This window comes from Thamnophis elegans, chromosome 3, assembly GCF_009769535.1.
Source record: "Thamnophis elegans isolate rThaEle1 chromosome 3, rThaEle1.pri, whole genome shotgun sequence".
Classification (NCBI taxonomy): Eukaryota; Metazoa; Chordata; class Lepidosauria; order Squamata; family Colubridae; genus Thamnophis; species Thamnophis elegans.
In genome coordinates, this window is record NC_045543.1 from 93,350,539 (window position 1) to 93,370,375 (window position 19,837).

Consider the following 19,837-nt stretch of genomic DNA (forward strand, 5'->3'; position numbering starts at 1 on the left):
AATGTCAAATAAAAAGGCATCTCTACTATTGAAAATATAGTACACTTCATTGACTTTACTGCAAATGTTAGCATAAGTAAAAAGGACTGTATGTCATAAACCAAAATTATCCACATGGCATTTGAGATATTCCATCATGTCAAAAAGTGTTCTAGAAAAGACCATTTCTAGTTCCTTAGTTTTATTATAGCAACTGTGTATATAACAATATGGTAGAAGAAACTTCTAAAAATTAGCCTGCAATTTTTGCAAAAAAAAAAAAAAGATTTTTATCTAGTGTATAATTTGATTCTGGAGTGCTAGATTTATTGTATTAATATGTACCCTGACTTTTAAAAATTGTGATCTCCTGTAAGCTAACCAAACCAAATCTGATTTTATCAACATTTTGCTGTAAAGCTAAGTAAAAATGTGACTCTGAAAAATGCCCTGATCCTGTTCAGTCAGGAACCTACACAGCAGAGATGCTATCGAGTAGGAGATTGATAGAAACATTAGTTACGACTTTTTTTTTAAAAGCAAACTGTATAAGGCTAAACAAACCTGATATTATCTTTAAAGAACCCATCTTTCTGCTTTGTTTTGTTTTAGAGGCAAACTCTTGGATCATTACAGAATGGGAGATTTGATAGGCTACATCAGAAGAACATGCTATGTGGTTTAGAGAAAGGTTGTTGTTGTTTTTACATTCTAAAAGGTAATCCACAGAAAATCCTGCAGTCAATGGCTTCCATGAGGAGGGGGAGGGATCAAATGAGACACAGTATGTGATCACACTTGTGTCTCTTTGGATCTCTGTATAATATCAAAGTATGCATTAAAAGGGCAGGGCTTCAAATAAATTGTCCTGCCCCCCTCCTTTATTATTATTTTGAACACAGCTGAATAGATACAACTACAGCCTATGGTTCCATAAAAGGTGTAATTTTCCACTGTCTCAGTATAATAACACTGTCCTGTCCTGTAACCTAAACAACCTTCAGTCACATTCCAGTGATGGTTCTCCTGAATGTTCATGAAACAGGGCTGTTTTCAGTTGCCTCCATTTTTTCTTTGTTGCTTTAGTAACAGAAGTGGTATTCAGCTGGTTCTGACCAGTTCTGGAGAACCGGTAGCAGAAATTTTAAGTAGTTCAGAGAACCCATAAATACCACCTCTGACTGGCCCTGCCCATCTATTGTCTGCCTCCCGAGTCCCAACTGATCGGGAGGGAATGGAGTTTTTACAATATCCTTCCCCTGTCACACCCACCAAGTCACACCCACCAATCCATACCACACCCACCAAGACCATTTACAAAGGTCACGCTACAGTTAGCTATATACTTACAGTTCTGAACTTCAGTTTTCTGAAAGAGGCATGAAAATCTGTTTTGCCAAAGAGGATTTTTTTGCTCATGAGGTTATTCTCTGTTTATTTTATTGATTGATTGATTTAAAATATTTATATAGCTGTCCATCTTATATTGAACTCTGGGAGGCTCTTAGTTGGCAAATTATGGTACAGGGATAGAGGATGCTCTGATTTACATTTCAGTTTCAGTTTCCTTCTCCACCCTGCATCACAATTCATCATCATCTCTTTGGAAGGCTCCAACTGTTTAGTGTGGCTTCTTCTCAGGTGAAGTGACGGAGAATTCAACATAGGATTTCTTAAGAAACTAAGCAATCTTGTTCCATAAGATAACAATGTAAACAAGGATTCTTTGTTTACTTTTCTGCTGTTAAGGTTTTATTACATTTTCATATTTTCTGCTACAAATCCTAAACATAGGATTTAGTAATAAGTAGTGGCTGTGATTTTGTGTGGCTGTGGGTTACATTTACTTTGATTTTACAGTTGTTGTTATGAGGTACCTAGTGTTTATCATGAATAAAATAGGTCACCATATACGTTTTGTTGGATGGATGAATAAACAAAGTTAACTCAAAATAAAAGATATATTATTACCACTCCATAATCAACCTTCCTCCAGACTACAAATCTTATCCTTCACAAACAGTATGACCAAACGTTTGTAACGTTTCTATGGAAAAGGACACTTTTTTTCTCTTTCTGAACACTTCTTGGTTACTTTTGCTCCAAAGGTAACCTAGAATCAGCAATCAATAAAGGAATATCATATACACTCTGATATACCTTTGAGAAATACCCATTAGGTCTACATATTTTACCATGACTGAGAATTATTTTTGCAGTGAATCAGTTAGCTATAATAGCATTCTGTAATCACTGATGGACATTTCTTTAAATGACTCTTAAGACAGCATGTTCATTTACTAGATTCTTTTCTGATGGTTCCTATCCAAAAAGAAGAAGAAAAGCTGAAAATACCTTATCACAATAGTTTTGTATGTTTAAATCATTTTCTTGTCTTTTCTCCCTCCCACACCTGCCTCACCTCAACCTGATCCATAGGCTAATATACAGCTCCGATAGACTTTGCCTCCAAAATGGATAGAAGCCTAATATTGTAAAGAAAGTTCCAGGGTGCTCATTCACAAAAGTAGGAATTAGCAAAAAGTTATATTTGTTCCCCTATTTACTATGTCACAGATTTGATCGCACTGCATTGTGCAGTCCCTTATTATGACAGCATGTTAAAGGGCTTATAGTTGTCTCCTGCTTCTCCTACCCTCTTCTTTGTTGGATCTTCAGCACTCTTATTTATCTTTGAGGGATGGAGAAAAGATATTTTGGAGATGTTCATCATCTTTATAAATGAGCAAGGGGTTGGTTACCACTGATATCAATGGGGCCTATTTTAACCACACTCCTCCTCCAATAAATATGTTGTTACCATATAACGTACTTCATGAACTTGCACTTGTATTCTATCCAGTATTTTAAAAATATATTCCATAGGGAAAGTTTGTTAAACACCTTTAAGATATTAGTGTGAGCTGGACCCAAGATTCAAGAAGTTTTGTTTCTATGTGTATAAATTTTAGATGCATTCCATTTTACTAGTCAAGTAATTATCTTTCATAGCCATAAATCAAGTTTCTGGAAGGTGGCACAAGGGCAGCTAAGCAATTGTTCTCCAATAAAATATTCATGAAGCAGGTGAAAAAATACAATTTAAACAGAGCTGTAGTTATTTTTCACACCATAGAGAGAGATGAGGAAAATAGCATCTGAATGAAATCTAGGATATTTCAACTCTACTAAAGGCTCTTTGTCAAATTAGTGCTTGAATGAGTCTGGTCACACCAGTTGGCTTTGTAGTCTAAAATGGGACTTTAAGGTGGAGGACATGGCCTTTCTAAAAGGTCCCAGGTGTTCCTTCCAAACTGGATGCTTTTGCTATCCATACGTAAAGCAGAGAGACTGGCAGTTCTCTCATCAGACATCATATTCAAATAATAGAAGAAAATCAAAACCAGATGATTTGTGGTTCCTTTGACAGTCCTTCTAGGTAGAATAGACCAAGAAATTAACTCCAGTAAGTGACTTTATTGAGCTAAACCTTAATAACAGAATCCTGAAAGTTATTATGTTGTACACTTCTACTTATTTTCAGTGAGTTAATGAATTTGCCATGTTCAACTGTTATGTGGCTATTGCAAACTTAAATATATTTTACACCTGATGCCTTGGCAACAGACATTGTAAAATACCATCAAGATCATCTCCCATACACTGTACAGTTTTAAAATGATAGTGTCCTGAAAGGCCTTTTACCTTTTCTTTTCAATATATATTTGCAGAAAGATAAATTTTCAGATTTACAGACATGGGAATCATAATTACGAATACTATGTTATTTTTATTATAGTGTTACAGTAACTTGCAAGTCTGAAAGCACCTTCCCTCTCCCTGCCTTTATCTACAAGAGAACTAGAGAACATCAAGCCTGAGATGTTTTCTGAAATCATATTTCAGCTTTGGATTTAGATTTCGTTTATTTGACTATTTTCACAGTTGTGATTCTTTCTCGTGTTCTTCAAGGTTATTTTTATAATCATTTACAATGCCACAGCTAGGTTGTTTCCAAGGCCAGAAATTTTCTGCATTGACTACCAATTAGTTACCATGAACTTTTCAAGGTATTGCCATTAGTTTCTAAGGCTCTTAACAGCTCAGAATAAGCTGAACTGGAAAAGTGTCTACTTTGAAGCTTCACTGACATTCTTTTAGCTGTGGTGTGGATATAGGCTCTGTGATATCCACTAAGAGTCCCTAAACAGATAAGTGGGCATTTATTAATAAGATCACTGTTAATAGAGGGCTCAGTTCTATCTTTGTGTTGTTGTTGAACTGCTATATTAATTCATTACAGGTACTTGCTGCGATGAATGCTCTTTCTGATCACCAAACAAAACAAGCAGAGAAACATATCTCAATCCTATTTTCTGTAGACGAGGCAGGTGCTACTTTTCCAGGTTTTGATTGGTTGAAGAGAACACTGTGAACATTGACCAATATTGTATTTCTGAAGCTCTAGAATTAAACTATAGCAACAGGTGGTCTTTGTGTAATGCAGAAAGAGACATGTTTGGACTTTAACCAATCATCCTGTTAAGCCTGTTCAATCATTTAAATACTTAGGCATGGATTTTATTTATTTATTTATTTTTGGCAGTGGTTTGCTCTCCAAGCTTGTTTTCATTTGGTTTCTGAATGTTTCGTTACCAGACTTGGTAACATCATCAGCAGGCTTTTCATATCATGTTGTCCTTAGTTTATAAATGTCTTGTGTGCCTGTGTGGTCAGGTTGGTTGTTTGATTGGTTGTTCATTGAGCTATATTTAAATTCTGAGAAGCTGATTGGTTCTCTTGTTGATTGGTTGTTTGAGAGTTGGATCTAGATCAATATGCTTGTTAATTGCTCCTTTGGTAAGAATACATCAACCAATCAACAGTACTATTCAACACTTCTACGCGTATTGGTCTCTCAAAATATGTTTTCCCCCTGTAGATCTGGAGATCTGGATTCTCACTAACATTTTGCTTTCATCCTGACACAAAGCAATAAGACTAGAATTGGAGCTCCTTGGTTTTTCATTAATCTAATTCTGCACATTTGGGTATGAGCATGGCAGAAGTAATTTCAAATAGGCAATGGATTAAAATAATGATAACTAATTAGATCTGGCATCTAGATCTTCCCAAGAGATATGCTTGACCAGCTCATTCATTACCTTAGACCTGCTACATACTCAAGTCAAATTATAATCCCTAAATACAGGAGAGCATTTCCATGCCTGGAGTTGATTCCTTTCCTACTGCATATTTAGAAGGGAGATACAAAGGTATCCAATTTGGGCTAAGATTTTGCCCATGTAACCAAGGAACTGTCAAACTGTTAAACACGTTTTATTTACATTGCCCATTTAATGCTAAAATATGGTCAGAGTTGATAACTTCCCATTTATTTCTGCCCTCTACATAACCATGTAGATACATAACAAATGTGTTTCATATCATAGACAGCTGGAAGTAATCAGCCTTTATGACTGCAGAAGTTAGAAAGCCATTTCTTTTTTACAATCTCTACCATGATACTGAGTTGAAAATGTAAGTGAACCACAACTTTTTTAAAAAAGCTATTCCTGTTTGATTTTCTGTGTTATCACCTACATTTCGTTAGATCAATGAAGCTCTTTTGGAAAACTGAAAAACTTGCACATTCTTTATGGCTCAGGTTGGTCCAAATAAGGCCATTTCCAAGTAAGGAATGGGTAAGAAAATCATTACATACAAGAACAGAGTTCTCTTATCCTCACATTTGTTTCATTCTCGTGTCGCCTGCTATATAATCTGGATAAATTTCATTTGTACATAAAGAGGGCCATAATCAGATCTGGATTGTGTACATAAGAAGACATAATCAGATTTGGAATGTGAACATGATATGAGCAAGACTGAAAGCATAGCACTAAGAATGAAGGAGATTTCTTAGACTTGATTTCAGCCTTTAAGAGTAGGAAGAATTGTATTTCATGTATTGCACCATGTGGAATTACTGCAACCATAAAAAAACTTACCCAGTATCTGTCTTCTTTCAAGTAAATTGTCAACAAAGAGAAAGAAGAGAGGAAACTTTAGGAGGACGGGGGTGGGTGGGTTAAAATAGCTAAGATTCCAAACTGTTGCTTAGAATCTTGACAGTCCAGAGTTTGACACACTTCTGTGCTTGGCAAGCTGATCACGGCTGCAGAGCTGTGATGCCACAGCTGCCTGCCTGACCTGACATAATGGGCAGCTATTTACTGCAAACAAGGTAGATGGGAAAATGTAGACATAAATGATGTTCTAACTCAAGAAGGAACACTTCCAGACAGTGATTTCTCCCTGCCTTTGGGGCTGCATGTAATGTCATCCATCACATAATGTTGTCTACAAACCAGCTCTGCAAATTTCCCAAACTTGTGATTCCTCACTCACTTGGAAAAGCTGCTTAAATTTTCTCTTCTTCACTTCAGTGGAAGATGAAGCTTGTGTTCCAACAACTTCATCCTTATTTCCCCTTTGGAGCAATTGCCTATGGAACAAAGGGGGAGAAAACACTTCCAAAGATTCAGAAATGAAAGTGTTAATCAATCAATTTAGCCATTGGGCAGAAGAAACTAAAACTCCCTGCAACACATCAAGATCAGAAAGCTGTTCCTTTTCTCAGGTGACTTTGTAAGTCAGGAGGGCAGCTATTGTGCTTTTCTTCTTTATCCATCTTTTATCAGGGCAGGAACCAATCTTTCTGGGGCTGGTATCTGCATGGGAAGGATCAACCACTCCAATCCTGGAACGAGAGTGAGGAATGAGAAGAAAGTAGCCATCTGCAGAAAACATGTTTAGGTGCCATTGGGATTCTTTCTTTGTTCATGTTGTGGACTGATCTGAACTGTCTTTTGTGTGACCTTGCTATCATTTTATTCTCTCTGTGTGTATGTGAATGAGCAAGTAGACATGAATGGATTGGTCCTTGGAATCCCAATTTTCCTTTTCCATTCCCCATTGTCATCTTAATGCTAAATTAAGTCTCCTAACTGTGGATGTACATTAATAAATGATGCTATATCCTTTGATACTGGTACAGTCCAACATGCCTGGTAACTTAATGCATTCTGTCTGAAACCATCTGCTACCTACACTTACCTGTCAGCCCATTTGCAGCACAAGTATTCCTACATGCATTTGCGGGCAAAACTAAACCAAACTTAACCAAATTTAAGTGACATCTTGCTTAATCCAGATAAGTAAAACATCTCAGAATGTAGTTTTATTGCCCTGTTATTCGCACATTGCCCTACAATGCATTTAGGATTTGCTAGGATAATATATTTTAGAGGACTTGCCTGTATGATTGATCTAATGCCAAGAAAACGGAAGATCTTTGAGGTTCCTCAATGAGTTTGTTAATAGTTTCAAAAATTATTTTCCCTGACAAATTCATTAACTATATGTTGCGTGTAAGTGGGAATGCTGGAAACATATTTACTGTTCTTTCTGTGGAGAGAGAACAGCTGTTCATTAATTCCCAAAATACCATAAAGGTTTTTGATAGTAAAGAAAGCAACAGGCTAAAATCAGCAGTGATTGGCTGGCTCTCTCCATACTCTGCTATTGCACAATGTACTAAAATAGCTGCAGGGTTTTTTCCCCCTAGGTTCATGGAAGAGCCTGGGGTAGGGGGTGAAAAATCAGCAACGTGCCTTTTGATGAGTAGGAGAGAAGTGCTTTGCTCATGGAAGATCTGAAGCATATCCTTCCAATCATTTTCAATATAAACACATACTTATGTCCCTAAAACAGAAAATATTTTGGTATGTAGGCAGAATTGTATGCCATCGTTTATTTAACTAATTTATAAGTCACTGTGACTCTAGATGATATACAATAAGTTAATAAACACATTTTATAGACATTAGAGGAAATTCGGTTTCAAAGAGAGGAGATGGCTACAGAGAAGACCCATATTTGGACTCACACAATCAGTTTTATTGTTATTACCCGGAGCATGCCAATTTGCCTGGTCTTATAGGCTAGGTAGTAACAGAGAGACAGATCTTCAAATATTCAGGTCCTGAGCTATGAAGGGCTTTATAGGGCACAGCTAAAATTGCACCCAAAAGGTAACTAATATCAGAGAAGCTTGGTAAATGGAGATGCCGTGTAGGTAAACCCATAGCTACTCAGAGTGTCACATTCTGGACCAGTTGTAGCTTGCAAGAAATTTTCAAAATAAAACACATTGCAGTAGACCAAACACATGACTGACTTGGAGAAGGATTTTTCTCATGGAATAAGAACCATGCGTCCAGTTAGACCCAGTAGAATCCCCCTTCTATGCATGCCAGATGTATCATAGGAAGTACAGGTGGTCCTCAACTTACAACAGTTCACTTAATGGCCATTTCAAATTACAATGACACTGGAAAAAGTGACTTATAGCCATTTTTCACACTTACAATCACGACATCATCTTGTTCTGACTCAGCTCCCCAAACACAATAAACCTTCTGAAGTTAACTCAAATATTCCTTTATTAGGAGTGCCAGCAGCCCCGGCAAAAAGTTTTTCTCTCACCACAGGCTAACAAATCTGTTCGGCCGGAAGGTGAATAGTTGTCTGCCACATCTATTCATCTTCACCCCCTGCCTTTTATCTCCAGAACTAGGGTGGGACTTTGCTAGCAGCGGTGGTTCTTCCTTCCCAAGGATTGGCCCACGGATTTCCAATTCTCCTCTGCCTTCTGCACATCTGCAGGTCAGGCACTGGACCTAGCTGTTCCTCTTCATCAGCCACCTCCAGACCTGGGGGCTGTTGAGTCTCCATCTGAGGACTGATGGATGGTCCAAGCTCTTACTCTGTCTCGCTCTCTGCCAGCTCCATTCCCTTTTCCCCATCAAAGCTCTCAGGTTGCCTTGATGCTGACCCTGACTCCCATGGCTCCTTCTCCTCTGATTTGGCTGCTGGAGGGCCGGTGGCCGACAGGCCACAACACGTCTCCTTGGTCAGGTGATCAAAAATAAGATGCTTGGAAATTGGTTCATATTTATGACAGTTGCAGTGTCCTGGGGTCCCATCAACAACTTTTGTGAGCTTTTGACAAGCAAAGTCAATGGGGAAGCCATTAACAATTATGTTACTAGCTTAACAACTACAAAAGTTTACTTAACAACTGTGGCAAGAAAGGTCATAAAATGGGGCAAAACTCACTTAACAAATATTTCACTTAGCAACATAAATTTTGGGCTCAATTATGGTCGTAAGTCAAGGGCTACCTATATAAGTCTATTAAGAACTAAATTTACCAGCTGAGAGTTTTTAAAGTCATAGCCATTTGATCTTGTTGAGTCTAGACTCATCCACATCTGACAACCTCCAGCTATATATATATATCATCTTCTGATTAGGCTTCACCAACGAAGAGGGACATGGGTTAAGATACAGAGTGTTGTAATCTTGAAGGTCACATCTTCAGCGCTGAAAAATCTGCAATTTTCTCAACACAAATTCAAAATCTTTGCAGATAACAGGGCAAGAACCTAGCCAACCAGAATAATTCAGAACAGAGCTGATTTTTTTTTGCCATGTCAGCTGCCTAGATTTTTTTTCACAACACTTTTAAGATGCTTATTGGCCATCCACAGAAGTGAAAAAGCAGAAAAATAATTGCATTTTGCCATTCATATTGCCACCACTTAGACATTGATAAAATTTGGACTTGCACTTGGTCAGAGTTGCTTCTTTTGTGTGCATTGCTCTAGCCCTCTCTTGGATGCTTCATTCGCCAAATCTGTTATATGCACATAGAAATGCCCTAAAACCTTTTGGGCACCAGGGTCTGGTTCTATGGGGACCGCAGGGGGTGTAGTTTTTCATGCTTTATGTATCTTGCAGATGGGACTTTGTGCATATTGTGGCCCAGTGCCAAACCATGGACCGGGAGTTGGAGATCCCTGTATTAATACATTCTTTCCTATTTTTCACACATTTCAGTGAACCTTAATCTAGAAAAGTTAAATGTTCAATATATGATATAAAGGCTCTAGAAATCTGGCTACCAAACCTTGTGCATGAAACATACAGGTCTACATAGCAGGTATTTGAAGTAGATAGAAAAAAGTTTTAGAAAAGGATATAGTTGATAAACCAAATGCATTTTGTAGATTAACATTCCAGAAACTTCCAGTATAATTGTACAGGCAGGTTTTTTTTAATAGAACGAGCTTCATGGTTGTCTTCTAGCCAAAAGCTAACAGTGTGGGGTTCTCTGCAAGTCCAACGTATAAAAAGATAATTTTTCTATGCAATAAACCAAGAATAAAATTATCTAAAAACAATTTAAACTCTATGAATATATTGAACCATCTGTGGGAACAGAGATCTAATGTGATGGCAAAATAATGAGATTCAGCAGAATATAAATTTTTAAAGATATAAAACAGCTAAACTTTAAAACAATTTAAAAAGCACCTCACATACTAAAAAAGGGCCATGATTTCACTCTGCCTGTATCCTTGAAACCCTAATCCACAAAGCTAATTAAAAACAAAAAGTACAATTCTTGGCTGCCAAATTTTTTTCCTCCTCTACAGTAATGCCAATGGATAAGCTCCAAATGTATACTTGAGATCACTTTCCCATTTGTCTATCTGCAGGGAGATAGAAAGCTTTTAGTTCTACATTTCAATGCACCAAATGTTCCAAAACTGGAGGTATTTACAGTAAGACAGATTGCATTTTGCTTAAAATCTATATCATTCTGTGGCTCCAGTTCTTAGTTTGCTGTGCATTTTGACACAGTGAGGAACTTCGCTTTATTTAAAAGCAATGTAAACCCAAAAATAAAGTAAAGCAGCCCATGAACCAATAGTGTTGCTGATGTAGGCTTGATTCACATGATATGTTAAGCTAGTGGTGTCATACTTGTAGTCCGGGGGCCCTGCTGGCCACCCCCATCCCCATTTTAGCGAAGGGGGAAAAATCGTGATATGTCACATGATGATAATGTGATGACACGAGTTTGGTACCCCTGCGCTAAGCCATTCTTGGTTAGGTATTGCGAATCCACAGAAAAAGGCAGAAAAATCTGAAACAAATGAATGTTGAATGATAATAATGTAATTTTTAAATAGGAAGATAGAACGGGGAGTACATTTGTGTCATGCAAGTGTTATAATATCAAAAGCAAACCAAAATTACAATAGACACTGGGTTGGCTAAGTTGCAATGTTTGGCTGGCGATTCTGGGAATTGAAGTCCACAAATCTTAGAATTGCCAAAGTTGGGAAACACTGGTGTAGAGGTTATAAACAATGTTGGACTATTTATATTAAAGTACTGAGTGAAGTATTTTAAAGATGAATTTGCATCAATATATAATCAAGGAAAACTGCCTAATCTAATAATTGTCACATCATGACATATATTTTTTAAAAAGCTGAATAAAAGCCCAGTTAGATATTAAAGCATGCTTTAACACATTACACTCTTCATTATCCATATAAAAGAAATAACAACCATATAAAAGAAATAATAATGTTCAGACAAAAAGAAATTGCCACTTAGCCTGAAAATGAACCAGAGACAAATATTTTCAAAGGATCATTGCTTGCAAAAGCCAATAATTATTGCAGAAATATTTTATTATTAATAGGCAGTAAAGCCTGTACAAATGTCCAATACTTCAGCACACAATTTCACTTTTCCTAAGACTACAAAAACAGTTGAATTGCTAAGCATTATACCTTTTACATTCAATGGCTTTATTTTTTAAAAAATTCTAGCCTTTTAATTTTAATTTAATCTTTCCTTAATCATATTGAGAGTGAAACTTCAGTTTGAATGCACCCTGTGCACAAATACATTTCTTCATAAATTACAGTAGAAACCAAAAATTTGGATGCAGTTTTGTTCTAAACTCTAATTGGTTAATTAATAAACTCTAATGTGTTTATTAATACAAAAGTTCAATTATTCCTAAAATTAAAGATTCAATTGGAAGTAAGGAAAAGTAATAAATAAATGAATAAGCACATATCAGAGGTGGGTTGCCAATTTTTTACTACCGGTTTGTGTGCACTCCCGTATGACCCTTCTGCATATGCGTAGAAGCTTCTGCACATGCGCAGAAGCGTCTGGGCGGGTGGACAGAGCCTTCTGCCGCCGCTACCCGTTCGGCTGATCCAGGGCGAACTGGCAGCAACCCACCTCTGGCACATATGTTTAATAATTACATTTAATGTGTATAGCAAATAAAATGATGTAATGTTGCAAATTCAGAAAATAATAGCTTTCTTGGAAATAAACAATAAAATAAGTTTAAAACCACATTTTAGTTTGGTTAGTTTGCCTTATTCCTGAAATCTGGATTTTATTTTTGGAACAACCATTGTCATTTTTTGTTTCATATTTAATTTGGATCAATATTTGCTCTTTATAGAAGCAAAAAAAAACCCCCAAACTGGCTATTGGCTTGTCCAGACATATTGGAAGTGATTTTAACAATGACCTAATACTGGACTGTTGACAGAACTTGCCCTGGATTTTCTTCAGGCCAAGTAATCTCCTGGCTTAAAATTTAAGGGGAATTGGAAATTTTGTTGGGATTGCACACATGCAGTTCTCTGGGTGAGAACCAGAGGTGGTATTCAGCAGGTTCTGACCAGTTCTGGAGAACCGGTAGTGGAAATTCTGAGCAGTTTGGAGAACCGGTAAATACCATCTCTGACTGGCCCCACCCCCATCTATTCTCTGCCTCCCAAGTACCAGGTGATCATGTGGGCATGGGGATTTTGCAGTAACCTTCCCCTGGAGTGGGGTGGGAATGGAGATTTTATAGTATCCTTCCCCTGCCACGCTCACAAAGTCATGCCCAGGAACTGGTAGGGAAAAAAAATTGAATCCCACCACTGGGAGAACTTAGTGAATTGAGCTGCTGACATGTTTAGGGAGAACAGGAACAAGTTCTTTCCAAATTATGACCCCCCCCCCCCATTTGCTCACAACCCTCTAAGGACAGATAACTCAAAATCTGAGAAATTCTGGAACATGTGAGTTATTTCTATGTATATTAGTCTAGTAAATTGCTGAATCGTTGTGAATGTATGAAAAAACGCCATTAATGTAATCACTAGTATATTTCAAAGGCTTTCAGAAATGAAATTAATTTAATGGAAGCAAACATCTTTATATTTAAGTTTGACGCATAATCATTTTATGAACATATCCATATAGGTTTCCCGGCAGCAATGTAAAAGACTATTCCTTCTAATTTTTTTATTTTCCAAACCAACCTATAGCCCTGGTAATCTCTTCTCCAAACACTGATTCCTGATGCTTTTTAACTTTTCAAGATCAGTCTACCCTGGCTAGGTTCTGCCACCTAGCTAGCAATTCAGTTAAAAGGCAAATTTTACCTCGCTTCATATATATATTTTAAATGTTCATAGAAAGGTCAGGTTCTTTAAAAAAATGTATTCTAGCAAGGAATCAATTGGATTTATTTCTAGATAAAAATACTGGCAGTTGCTGCCTTAATTTTGCTTTGGCATTTCTGTTAGATTCCGTTCTTTAACAAAAATAGAGATTGTGCTAATACCGAGCTATAATTTGCTAGGTTTAATTAAAAAAAAAAAGAGTGTCTGTATTCTTGGTGGGTGGGGTGGGGTCCAGCGATCAGTATCCATCATCTTTCCAACTGCCTTGTCACAACATCAATTAATAAAATTGAGTAAAAAATGTCACAGGCCTGGTGGAAAAACCTTTTCACAGCCTTTCAAGAGGAAGTTTAGTTCCCACTTTTTCTCCTTGCATTAGCTCCTGTCATCCACAAAACAACAGAACCCAGTGGTGTCAATTATATTTGATTGACTGAGTAAAGCACACACACAAATAAGCGAAAACAATGGACACAAAAATCTATACATGACTCCCCTTGTCAGGGAGAACGCTTGCCTCCTCCATTTTCATGCTGCACGGTGTCCTGCTGTTACGGGCTTAAATGTTTCTTTCAGCCCCCAAACTATCACCAATTAAGTTAGCAGGTTCTTCAAAGGTGTCAAACTACTCCCTGGGCAATTGGCTGTAACTGCTGTTCAATAAATGAGGTCTAATTTATCAGTTTAACTTCAGTTTTAAAAACCTAATGTCTCAAGGTTCCATGTGCCATTTGCCAAGAAGGTGAAGAGAGGCCTGCCAGCATGTGGTTTGGAAGTTGGAGGAGGCTCTTGTTAGCAGCCTTCGCTTTCCTTCCCCTTTCCTGTCATGCCTTTTTGCTTCTTGCTGAAAGATGTATCTGAATAAAATATACTCATGCAGCTCATAGTTATACATCATTGGATCTTACTGAAGCCTTCAGGTAGAAAGCAGACAAATAAAAAACAAATGTGAATTGCTGCAGACTTGGGCAGTCTTTGGAACAGATTATATCCTAAAGGCAAGGGTATGGCATTCAAAGGAATGCAGGAAGGGAGTTTAGCTCCCCAATCCCAACTTTAAGATTGCCTTATATTTAAATATTTAAATTTTGTGGACTATTTTCTTAGATATAAACCACCGCATAGTAGTGGTTAGAATGCAATATTGCAGAATAATTCTGCTGACTGCCAACAGTTCAAATCTCACCAGATTAAGGTTGACTCAGCCTTCCATCCTTCTGAGACCAGTAAAATGAGGACCCAGATTGTTCGGGGCAATATGCTGACTCTGTAAACCACTTAGAGAGGACTGTAACGCACTGAAGTGGTATATAAGTCTAAGTGCAATTTTATCTTGTTATATAATGACACATGATAATGGTTGGGTTTCATAAAGAACAAATCTAAGTGAAAATATCAAAGAAGTTTAAGAACCTAATAACAGCCTCCATCCTAGCCATGGTGACCTTCACCTGAGACAAAAGTCCTACTTTCTTTTATAACACAGTTTATTATAGAAGCTGGGCCATTGAGAAATATTAGCCTTCTCTAGATTAACCCATTATTTCCAGGAACTCTTCAGAGGTCTCTTTACTATTCTGGCTTTTGGTTCTCAAATACAAGGGGTAGCATTCTTCCAAGCTTAAAGGCCATGCTGGAATCAGAATCCAGTTCTGCAGTCTGCTGAGGGCTTAGAGGTAAGGCCCTGTTTTCTTAGGATCAGATTCAAATGACACTTTCTCCAGATTTTGCTTCTTCAGATGAATAAATGTCTGAAGTGAGTGGGGCATAAATCTCAGGATGAACAATGTCTATGGGTCAAGATTTTCAAGCTTTGTAGCACAGTATTAAAAAAAAAATCTTTAGCTGTTCTGATGACTAAAGTTGCAGGTGAATTCAAAGACAATATACAAACCCATTTTCAAGACGTCTTTCCCATAAACTTGTCAACATCAGAATGAATATAAATCTGAGAGTATGGTGGGAAGGGTTCTCAAAGTTTTATTATTACTGTTGCCTTAGCTATTGTTTGCTTTATTTTAATAAATTTCTACTTGCTACAGAAAGATATAAAACAGTCCTGCGGAATCTCTGGAGCTCATTAACAACAATCTGGAATCTATTTCCTGTAGCAAAGATGGGTCCTGGCATAAGACAGAAACATATTTCTGAGCCTCTGTATAGCAAAGGTTTTTTAGCAGGACAGACTATAGGAAAACTGATAGCCATTGTAGAATAATCACACATTTCTAATGTTGCCATTTCCCTCTTCTAATGCAACCTGAATTATCAGTTCTCCTGGCTAGAGGATGCGAAGAGGTTACAAGGGTCTCCTTTCCTCTGTCTCAGGGACGTCCAACCCTGGCAACTTCAAGACTTGTGGACTTCAACTGCCAGAAGGTTCCATGCAGGCTGGGAAACTTTAGGATTTGAAATCCACAGGTCTTAAAGTTTCCAAGGTTCGACATTCTTGCTCTATCCCAAAACCTTAATCTAAGAGGAAATCTGTTCTCTAAGAACTGCACAAAAATAGACATCCTGGGGGGTTGTGTGCATGGCCTAATTTGGATGTAACATCTCCCTCATAATGAGTAAGAGAGGAAATATTTCCAAATTCTCTTGACAGGAAAATATTTTTCCTGTACCGACCCAGTCCCACCTAATTGTATTTAGCCGGGATTCAGAATGGAGCCAAGACTCTGGCAAATCTCATCTCTGGCTAATTTTCTGGATTATATTATTCTCACAGTTTCACCACAATTTCTGCTCTCTAATTATACATCTTCCTTGTCCTTCAAACCTCTGCTTGGCCTTTCCTACTCCCCCCTTCTTCTCTTTCGTAAGGGAATCTGAAGAAACGTCTGTTAAAATTGGCCATTCCTAGCTTTCAGGGTTTAAATTCTTGACTAGGTGCCCTCTCCCTTCATTTATGATCCTTCTTGTTAAACAATGACCCTGAGAGTTAAACAATTCCTTTTAATAGCTGATGCAGGAGAGGTTTGATATGGGCATAGTTTTGAAACTGTTATTTTTATTTTAGCTCTGCAGAAAACCTTCCCTAATCCAAATATGTCCCAGAGCAACTCTCAATAGAGAGTTTAAATGTCCGTGCCTGAGTTAGACATTTAACATGATCAATTATGGTTGAGTGTATCCTTGGAAATATCAGCCTGCACTTTTTCATCATCTTCAGGCCTCTTGTCCTTTGGGGGCTGCTGCCCTCTAGAGTCTTGAGAGAAGCTTGCGAGTTCAAAGCTCCCTTTCATTCACCCTTTTATATTTTGGGTGTGCTGGGGAAAGAGGGAGACAAATGTTTTGCTTAGGGAAGCATCAGAAAACTTGGCTATCTTCCAACCTTTTCTTCACCTGCTTTTATCCTGTACAAGAGCAGATTTGCGGTTTTTGTTTTGGCCTTCCATATAGATTGCCCTTCTCCAGTCCTCTATATAACAAATGCTGGAGTACTTTAAATCTCAAGCACTAATTTCTCCCTTGGTACTGAGCCAGAAACCAAAGCTAATCTCAGTCCATTAAACTGCTAATGCTTATCTTGACCTTAGGACTATTTCAAATACTCTAAGAAGTCATTAGCACTTAGGGGTACCAGTGACTTCTCATTCTCACATTCTTCTAGTAATTGTTTTTTTGCAATTCAAGTGAGGAATTGCAGGTACGAGATATTTCTGCCTCATTTTTTTTATAAGAGAGGAGGACTTATAGACTATTAAATCTACTAAGCATTTTAGCATAAAATTAAACTTTACATCAGACCAAATATAAAGGCAGAACTAGTAAGCAAACATTCAACAGAAAAACAATTCAAAATAGATTGTCAGTATTTAACTTGGCTAAGGATAATATAACTGCCTTATATTACATAGGAATATATTATATATTACATAAGAAACTACAGAACCTTTCATTGAAACACCTGATAACTAAGAATGCCACAGGTAACCATAATTTTTGTAACAAAATAGTTCCTAAATAGAATGTGCTCAACTATTCTAGCACCTTTGAGGAAAGTCCAAGAGGCCAAACAATCAAAAGAACAGAGCTGGCTAACAGCACTTTGAAGTAAGCAAAGTAACTCACATTGTCTGATAGGGATTAATTTGAATTCAAATTTTCATAATTAAAAAAAAAACTTTGAAGAAGCAGCAAAAAAGATGAAATAGCATTGATGCTTTTGAACATCAGTGTTGGAGAGGACTCTTGAAAATGCAGTGGAAAAAAAGCCTAAATCAATAGTTCATAGAACAAATTAATCTGACCACAAATGGCCAAACAGAAATTATCGTATATTACACACATGCAAAGCAGAGATGATATCCAGCAGGTTTTGACCAGTTCTGGAGAACCAGTAGCATAAATTTTGAGTAGTTCAGAGAACTGGTAAATATAACCTCTGACTGGCCCCACCCCCATCTATTCTCGGCTTCCCAAGTCCCAGCTGATCAGGAGGAAATAGGGATTTTGCAATAACCTTTCCATGGAGTGGGGAGGGAATGGAGATTTTACAGTATCCTTACCTTGCCACACCACCAAACCACGCCCAAGCCACACCCACAGAACTGGTAGTAAAAATTATTGAATCCCATCATTTATGCATAGGCTTAGCTCTCTGTAAATATGTATAAATATGGGAAAAGGGAAGGAAAGAGAAGACAAGCAAGGTGGATAGACTGAATTACTATGGTGATGGATGCACTATTGAAGGATGAGGATGAGGATAGATCATCCTGGATAAATCTATTTGCTAAGAATCTACACCAACTTGATGGCACATAATCAATCAGGGATGGCCAATTGTTTCAGCCCTGTGCTGCATAGTCGTCTCAAAAGTGCTATTTCAAAAGGCAACTGGACTGCTTTTTCCTTGAGGAAGAAGAACAAAACATTTCATTTCTCATCCAAGAAACTTCATCAGTTGCGATGGCGTGGGGTGGGAGATGGAATGACAGATTCTGACCAGATGGCGGTGGTGGTAGGAGAATGGAAAGGTTATATTTCTTTGCAGTAAGAAATTAGCTCTTCTGAGAGCTCTGTGGGAGCTTTAAGGCCACTTGGATTGTGGTGGTTAATCTTTGTTCCCAGAGTGCAATTGATTGTGGAATATTCTTGGCATTGTTGCAAGAGCTGCATTGTAGTTGGAGATAGATGGTGTCTTATCCCATCGCCTATGTTGAGAGAAGGCTGTCAGTGTTAATATAAATGGTCTCTTTTATACCTCTTTCAAACCAATTGTCTCTTTATCCAAAATGTGGACTTTGATGTCTTCAAAGGAGTGACCTTTGTCTTTCAAACATAGATGGACCACTGAATCTTGTCCTGATGGGTTTGATCTCCTATGCTGCGCCATGCACTTGTTTTGTTTTACCAATGTACAGATCTGCACATGTCTCACTGCATTGTATTGGATATTTCACATTGCTCAGTTTTAGTCTGGGTCTTTTATCCTTGAGGTGGACAAGCTTCTGTCTTAGTGTATTCTTGGGTTTATAGTGTACATGTATAGTTGAAAATTCTCCTGAGTTTTTCATATATTCCTGTAGTGTATGGAATGACAATGTTGCTATGTTTGTTGTTCTTTTTTGTATTTGTATATATACATAGTCTATGTATGAGACTATGTACTAGACTATGTATAGCATAATCATACATTAAACATGCATGCAGATATATTTTTTTAAAAAAATCTCTATCTCTGTCCAGTACTCTAGATGCAGCAAAAATGCTTATGAAGGCATTAGAACACAGCATAAGCCAGATATGACGTCTATCGGATTCTGCAAATTGAAGAAATATGATTTTTTTAAAAAAATCAGCAAAATTACAGCATTGTTCAATCAGATGGGCCTGTAAGTGAAGAGTCACATGGGAATTTTAGGTACTTGAAGAGAAATGCATCCAAAGCTCTGAAGGGCTTGCATGCTGCCAGGCATCCATGTGAGATGGGCAGTCTCTAAATGTAATAAATAATTTTTTAATAAATAAAGTTACTTTCTAAGAAAGAGCAAATATAAGAACTGTCTATAACAGCTACAGTCCTGTGCAGTTAGGTTAGTCTCTTGCCTGAAATGCTGTGTGAAGCCAATTATGGTCTGTAAGACACTGTTTAAGCCAACCATGCTTTACTCAGTAAGTCATAATTATGTGACTCTTATCATAGTGTTTTAGGCTGACTGCTGCTTTCTGAAAATCTGCTTAAACCTCTAGCCAAGAGGCATTCTTTCTCTCTCCTAGAAACACTTTCCCAATAATTGAATATTAAATGTCTAGGAATCTTTTTTCTTCCTGTTTCCCCTTTTCATATCGCTCTTTTTGCCCCACAGATCCTCTTATGTTTCCCGTTTCACCTGAAATAAAAAACCCCACTCATTTAGTAATTTGAAACCCAAGAACAATAAGTCCAAATAAGACTTTTATCTGCAGAAAAATAATGATCTCTTCTGCATATTTGCAGGTTA